The sequence below is a fragment of the Chlorocebus sabaeus genome, chromosome 2 (assembly GCF_047675955.1).
Source record: "Chlorocebus sabaeus isolate Y175 chromosome 2, mChlSab1.0.hap1, whole genome shotgun sequence".
Classification (NCBI taxonomy): domain Eukaryota; kingdom Metazoa; phylum Chordata; class Mammalia; order Primates; family Cercopithecidae; genus Chlorocebus; species Chlorocebus sabaeus.
In genome coordinates, this window is record NC_132905.1 from 39,070,946 (window position 1) to 39,078,810 (window position 7,865).

The window sequence follows — 7,865 nt, forward strand, 5'->3', positions numbered from 1 at the left end:
ACAGTTTAGCAAGTGGCAAAGCTCTTCCTACCTTAGCTATGTGCAAAATCTTGGCAGCTTAAAGATGGCTCTATTCACTTGGAACCTGTTACCCCAGGAGCCTTCCCTGTGTCACCTTCTTTAATCCTCACAGCAGTTGACGGGGGTGGGAACTGTCCCCATTGCACTGATGAGATTGAGGCTCAGAGAGGTGGAATGACTGGCTTAGGCCACCTGGCAAGTCAGGAGGCAGAGCTGCGATTAGAATTCGGGCTGTGAAGCCAGCTTGCCTGGATTCAAATCCTGCCTCTGCCTCCTCTTTGCTGCGTGTCCTGGGCAAGTCACATCACCAATCTGAGCCTTCGTTTCCTCACCTGTAAAATGAGAATGATGACAGTACTAACCTCAGTACCAACCTCAGCAGAGTTGTGAGGATCACATGAGTGAAATCATAAAAGGTGCTTAGCACAGTACCTGGCACACAGTAAGTGCTCAACAGATGTTAGTCACGGGTGGGTTTTTGAGTCAGAGAGCTGTGCACAAGTGTTTCTGTGTTGGCGTGTGGGCAGGTAACCATGTGGCCCTGAACCAGTGCACGTATCAGTGTATGAATGGCCTGTGGATGAGGTGACCTGGCGGGAGGGTCTGTGCAGAGGCAGGGCCAAGAGTGGAGGTTTGCGTGCATCTTCAAAGACAAGGCACTCCTCCACAGGAGGAGGTGGAGAGAACCTCCTGGCACAAGCCAGGAATACGGCAGGGTTGGGCTTGCAGCTCTTCACTTCGAGTCGTCTCCCAGCACGATGTGATGGAACAGGCTGAAGAGTTCCTTGTGCCTGCTTGTCTTCACCTCGAAGGATGCGGACTCTGAGTTGGTGGCCAAGGCGAAGGGGATGTTGTTTCCGCAGGTGGAGGATGAGTTTCTCAGCCCCTGGTATGAGTGCCACGGTGGGGAACAAGTCCCTCAGCCTGGCTTGCCTTTCTTCCAGCAGCTCCTCCTTGGACACCAGGAGCCGCAGGACGTTCACGACCACCTGTGCCACCTCCAACGCCTTACCCATGACCAGGGACTTCACATCCCAGGTGTATTCCTTTTCATAGCGATCACATATGTCTTGAAACACCACTGAACAGAGTTGTTCAGTATCCAGAAGCAGGCCGTCCACGTCGAAGAGGAGGTGGGCAGCAGGCCACAGGAGTACAGCCATGACACCTCTGCCTTGGGTCGCGTCGGGGCAACCAGGAGGTGTGCGCCCACCAGCCCGCGCATGCGCACTGCGAGTTCCCGCAAAGGCCTTCTAAGCCCGCAAATCAGTGTCCCTTGCTAGAATGTCTTTAAAAAAAAAACTAGGCTGGACGCGGTGGCTTAAGCCTGTAATCCCAGCATTTTGGGAGGCTGAGGCGGGCAGATCAGGAGGTCAGGAGATCGAGACCATCCTGGCCAATATGGTGAAACCCCGTTTCTACTAAAAATCCAAAAATTAGCCAGGCTTAGGTAGTGTGCGCATGTAATCCCAGCTACTCGGGAGGCTGAGACAGGAGAATCACTTGAACCCCGGAGGCAGAGGCTGCAGTGAGCCAAGATCGCGCCACTGCACTCCAGCCTGGGTGACAGAGCAAGACTCTGTCTCAAAAAAACACGTATAACTTTGGGGAAAAAAATGTATCATGGGCCTCCTATGATCAACTGGTGCCCCGGCCCTGGAAATTATGGGGATGGTGGCTATGTGTGTCCATATGTCTGTTAGGGGGTGTGTGTGTGTGTGTGTGTGTGTGTGAATGTCTGTCTCCCTGGGGTGAGGCTCTGGATGTGGAAGATTGGGGGCGTCTTTGTGAGTGGGCCTGTGTCTGGGCACATACATGTGTCTGTGGGTGGTGTGGTGTAGCCAGAGGCCTGATCAGGTCAGTGCTGCCCTAGCCATGGGGCCCTGGCAGGTACACCCTGTCCCAGCCTGGGCCAGGCCCATGCCACAGAGGAGGGAGGGCCCCTCTTGCCTCGACCCGGATGCCAGGGCCGTCCCCTTGTCCCTCACCGTGAGCTCTAATCCTGTTACTCATCATCTCCCCAGCTCTGGGACAATGGCAGCCTTGAGGGAGGCCTGGCAGGTGCAGACGCCAGGTAATCCATGGGCTGCTGATGCCTGGCCCTGGGCATGCCAGAGACACCCCTCCACCCCCAACCCCACTTTTGGATGTTCCCACAGCATACATATGGCTCCCTAAAGTCTTGCTGCCACCCTCTCCAGGCTCAGTGTGCTGATGGGGAAGCCAGGGCACAAGCTGTTAGGGTTTGAAGACCCGGCTTCTTGCCAGGCCTTCGGTACTGTGTGGCCTTGAACAAGCGACAGCTCCTCTCTGAATCTCAGTTTATTGATCTTTACAGTGAGGAAGGGGTTAGATGCTCTGACCTCTAATCTGACGTCAACAGTCTTTGAGTGGTCAGTTCCTCCAGATTCACCCTGAGCAGAAAATGTGGGCTGGACCAGCAAGGGAGCCCTACTCCATGACCCCACTCCCTGGGGAGGCAGTGATAAGAAGTCTGCTGGGCACTGCTCCCCTCCCAGACTCCTCCAACCCTAGATAAGGAAGTGGAGGCCCAGAGAGATGAAGTGACTTGCCCAAGGGCACGTGGCACACGTGGAGCTGGGCTTGAACCCTACCTTCCTGAGTCCAAGTCTCTTCCTTGCTCCTTCACACCACACTCAGCAGTGGAATGCAGTGTCCTCCTTTCAAGAAACTGAGGCTCAAGACCACAGAGTGAGAAAAGGGCAGAGCCAGGTCTTCGGTCCTGGGCCCACAGCTATTGACCCCCAGGGACTTGCCAGACAGCATCACCCTGGGAAAATGAAGACCACACAACGTTCCCTGCACCTGTGTTCATGCCAGTCCCCACCTACCTTGCCTTCTCCCCTCTCAGCCCACTCTCAGCTCGAGTAGCATGGGGAGGCCTCCCAGGGATCTCACCACCATCTGCACCCTTGGCCCCCCTCCCTTGATGCCCTAAAGTTCATTTCTAGGATACCTGTCCTCATGGCCATACCAATTAGGTGAGGGTGGCCACGTTTAATATGAGCCCATCTTGCAGATGGGAGAACTGTGGCTCTGTGAGTTAAGTCACTCAATTGTGAGTGACAGAGCCAGAATTTGGACCCAGAAATTTTGACTCCAGAACCTTCACTCTAGGAACTAGTGCCCCAGGGTATTTTTCCTCATCAAGTCCCTCCCCTGCTCTAATCCCTTCCCTGGCTCCCCATCACCCTCACCAGGGATCTCAAAAGTGCTGCATATCGCATTGCCTTGGGGGCTTGTTAAACGTCCCTCTAGGTGCTTGTCAGTGGAGTCAGGGTTGCCAAAGGTGAGGCCAAGAGATATGCATTTTAATGAATCCCTTCCTGTGGGAAGGCCCAATCCCTGACCCGGCTTTGGTGCATGAGGGGATATAGGGATGCCTGGGGAGCTTATGGGGGCGTCAGAGTCCCCTGTGGTGTGGGGATCAGGAAGGAGGAGGAGAGACGAGGTAGGCCAGAAACTAGGTAGCATTTTCCTCTCTTCCAGGAGGCTAGGCTGGGCGGTGGTAAGACAATGGGTGTTAGACAGGCTGGCTGGACTCCTGTGTGACATCCAGCAAGCTGCTTACCCTTGCTGAGCCTTGGCTCCTTGAGTGTAAGAGGAGGAAATAATAACAGCACTGACCTCACTGGGTCTTTCTGATGACTAGATGTGCTCACATACAGCAGGTGCCTCGTGCACGGTACGTGCTCAATAAACGCTAGTGTTAGCTTTCTTTCCTCTTCCTTCAAACAAATGCCTTAAAAACATTGGGGATGCCCAGCACAGATGAGGCTGTGGAGTAGCAGCAGTGACCATATGCAGTGGTATAATGCTTGGGGGAACTGTAGCCATAGAGAGTATGGCTAAACATGCACATGTGTGCTGTGCTCCAGCAATTCCGCTCCTTGTTATTTACCCAAAAGAAATGAAGAATAAAAACATATGCCCAAGCTGAGTGTGGTGGTTCATGCCTGTATTCCCAGCACTTTGGGAGGCTGAGGTGGGAGGATCACTTGAGGTCAGGAGTTCGAGACCAGCCGGGCCAACATAGCGAAACTCTGTCTCTATGAAAAATACAAAAATTAGCTGGGTGTGGTGGCATGTGCCTGTAATCCCAGCTACTCGGGAGGCTGAGGCAGGACAATCGCTTGAGCCCAGGAGGAGGAGGTTGCAGTGAGCTGAGATCACACCACTGCACTCCAGCCTGGGTGACAGAGCAAGACTCTATCTCAAAAAAGAAAAAAAAATGTCCACAAACAAGAGTGTTCATAGCAGCTTCATTCATAATAGCCAACACCTGGAAAGCCCAGGCACCTCTGGACACGAGAATGGATAAACACACTGTGGGGATTCACACAGTGGAGTAGTACACAGCAAAGAAGACCCAGTCACTGCCTCACACAATGGGAGCGAGAAAGCTGTGCACATACAGCACACTGCAATTGCACTTAGTGACCCCCAGGAACATGCTGGACTCAGCACTGGGTTAGCGGTCAGGACAGTGGTCACCCCCAGGTAGACAGTGACCTGGAGGGGACACAAAGAGGGCTTTGAGAGGGCTCCATTTGTAAAAATTAATCACACTGTATACTTGTGATCCGTGCCCCTTTTTGTGTACATGTTTTAGATTTTAGTAAAAAGTTTATTTTTTTAAAAAGTGTGGCATGGTTGAGTAACCTGGCCCAGGGCCTAAAGTCATCAGCATGAACATTGTAGGGTGAGGGCTTTAGAGATGATTGAGGTAAACAAGGCAAATGTTGTCCTTCTTCTCCATCTCAGCAGGCAGAGGTTCAGGGCCCCACGCAGAAGACAGACCCACAGACTCACAGAGCCACAGACACAGTGACAGCTTGGCATGTCACAGATTCTGAGAGAGGAAATCCCAGGGGAATGTGGGAGCTCAGAGGTGATACGTCATGCAGCTTGTGGCTCATGAAGGCTTCCTGGAGGAAGGGATGCCTGAGCTGGTGCCTTCAGAGGAATTGCCAACGAAAGCCAAAGTCAGTAAATCCATACAGTAGGTTCCAAGGCCTCATCACACATTGTTGGCCCCTTTTCTGTTACCCCCCTCCAGTCACATGGCCCCACTGCTGTTCCTGGAACACCACCCCAGGCCTTTGTGTGGGGGTCCCTCTGGTCAGCAGGCTCTTTCCAGACAGCCATCTGACTCCTTCCCTCTTCTCCTTCGGGTCAAAAGTCACCCCTGATCCAATACGAGGCCTTCCCTGACCGCCCTATTGAAAATGGCACCACTCCCCACACTCCTGAGCCACTGCCCTGCTTTATTTTTGTCGTTAGCTTCTAACTTACCATATTTTTTCTGAGATGGAGTCTCACTCTGTCGCCCAGGGTGGAGTGCAGCGAGGCAATCTTGGCTTGTTACAACCTCTGCCTCCAGGTTCAAGCGATTCTCCTGCCTCAGCCTCCCATGTAGGTGGGATTAAAAGTGTGCACCACTATGCCTACTTATATATATATACACACACACACACATATATACACACACACACATATATATATATATATACTTTTTTTTTTTTTTTTTTTTTTTGAGATGGAGTCTTGCACTGTCACCCAGGCTGGAGTGCAGTGGTGCAATCTTGGCTCACCGCAAGCTCCACCTCCCGGGTTCATACCATTCTTCTGCCTCAGCCTCCCAAATAGCTGGGACTACAGGCAACCACCACCACGCCCAGCTAATTTTTATATTTTTTGTAGAGATGGAGTTTCACCATGTTGGTCAGTCTGGTCTCGAACTCCTGACCTTAGGTGATTCACCCGCCTTGGCCTCCCAAAGTGCTGGCATTACAGGCATGAGCCACCGCACCTGGCTAATTTTTATATTTTTAGTAGAGATAGGGTTTCACCATGTTGGCCAGGCTGGTCTCAAACTCCCGACCTCAGGTGATCCACCTGCCTTGGCCTCCCAAAGTGCTGGGATTACAGGCGTGAGCCACCGCGCCCGGCCCCAACTTACTGTATTAGGTGCTTATTTGTCCCTTTCAGAGCTGTGCTGTCCAACACGACGGCCAATAGCCACACAAGGCGATTGCCTGAAATGTGACGAGTCCAAATCTTGGTGTGCTGTAAGCAGATTTTGAAAACTTAGCATGAGAAAAAGAAAGTAAACCCCATTCATAAGTTTCTGTTGGTTATATGTTAAAAGAGAATATTTTGGATTTGATGGGGGTAAATACACTAGACTATTATAATTAATTTCACCTGTTTCTTTTTACCTTTCAAAGAATGTGGCTACAAGAAAGTTTTAAATTGCATTGCATTTCCACTGGAATGGAATCCTGGCTCCTTCGGGCAGCGGAATTTGTTTCTTTTATTTACTGCGATCTCCCCAGCATCTAGCAGACGGTGGGTGCCTCACAAACGCCTGCAGTGGAGTGAATGAATGCGTGCATTTCTCGTTGCTGTCATCTGGACCAGCCTCGGAAAGGGGACAAACTCTGGAATTCTGGGGATACCGAGCCTTGGTAGGTGGGGGTGGAGTTGACGCCCCTCCCCCAAGTGTGCCCAGAGTCCCTGTCTCCAGGCCCACAGCCCTCTCCATGTGAGGCCTGGGGTGGGGGTGGCGGAGGGTAGACGACCCAGCAGCTTTAGGTCCCTTCCTTCCCTCCCTAGGCCTTTGCTGGCTGAGGAAGGGGCGGGGTAGGCAGCGTGGATTCTGTGCCACTGGAATGGCTCTTGGGGAGCCTTGGAGGGAGCCCAAGAGATGGCTGAACGGGTAGGTGGCAGGGCCCCACACCTCACCCCTGGCTCTGAGGGAGGTGGCTGCCTGTGCAGTCCCCAAGCCTTCACTCTCACTCCTGGGCACCGACCCCAGACCCCTTACTCTCCTCTAAGCAGGAAGGCTTAGCCAGGCCCTCGGGGAAAACCGCAATTTGCTTCTGACATGACATATTGATGGGTTTCTGGCAGCTGTGGCCCCTTTGTGTCCTCAGAGCCCCGTGGGCATATAAGGGCCACCCCTCAGCTCGGGTGGGTGGAGGAACCGACAGGAGGCCGGGAGCCCCCATCCACCGCTTGTGGAGCTGCAGGAGCAAGGGTAAGACAGCTTGAGGCAGCCCTGGGCTCGTCCTGCTGCCCAGCCATTGACCCCACCACCTTCTGCCGTCCCGTATGACTGATGGGCACGGAAAGAACTCACCTGAGGAGGAACTCACCCTAGGAGGGTACCAAGAGGGTGGATGAAGAGAAAAACCATGTTACAGATCTGGGGCCGAGAGAGAGGCAAAGATTTGTATACATTCATAGCCGGAGGGGTGGGCTGTGATCCCTGTGTATGGAGAGAGTTCCAGGAGCGCCCGTGTTTCTCCTGGCCAGTGACATGCTGCTGAATTTCTATCTGCTGCCTCCTCAGCAGGGACCCCCTTCTGACACACAACCACACACAGAGGCCTTAGACAAGGTCCCTGCCTTCATGGAGTTTACAGGGAAGAGAAACGAGGACACAAACAGATGCAAAATTGCAAATGGAGATCAGTACCTTAAAATAAATATTCTGGGTGATGTTTAGTGACAAATGGATTTCTTTAGACAAAGTGAAGGAGGGAGGCCTCTCCAGGGACGCAATGTTTATCTGGAACCTGAATGATAAGGAGTCAGCCATGCAAAGAACAGGGGAGGAAACTTCCTAACAAGGAACCGCATGTGCAAAGGCCCTGGGGTGGGAAGGGGCCTGGCATGCTGAAGCTCAATGAGATCAAAGAGGCAGGCAGGGATTTTGTGGGTAATGGCAAGAAGCCTAGGTTTCAATCCAGTGCAGTTTGGAGCCAATGAAGGGTTTAAGCAGGAGTGACAGGTGGGCATAGATGGATATGTGATTG

At 52.7% G+C, this 7,865-nt stretch overlaps 1 pseudogene; it reads right to left on the minus strand.

The window, feature by feature from the left end:
- Positions 1-485: 485 nt before the first annotated feature.
- LOC103248446 (pseudouridine-5'-phosphatase pseudogene) lies at positions 486-1,258 on the minus strand (annotated as a pseudogene).
- Positions 1,259-7,865: the final 6,607 nt, after the last annotated feature.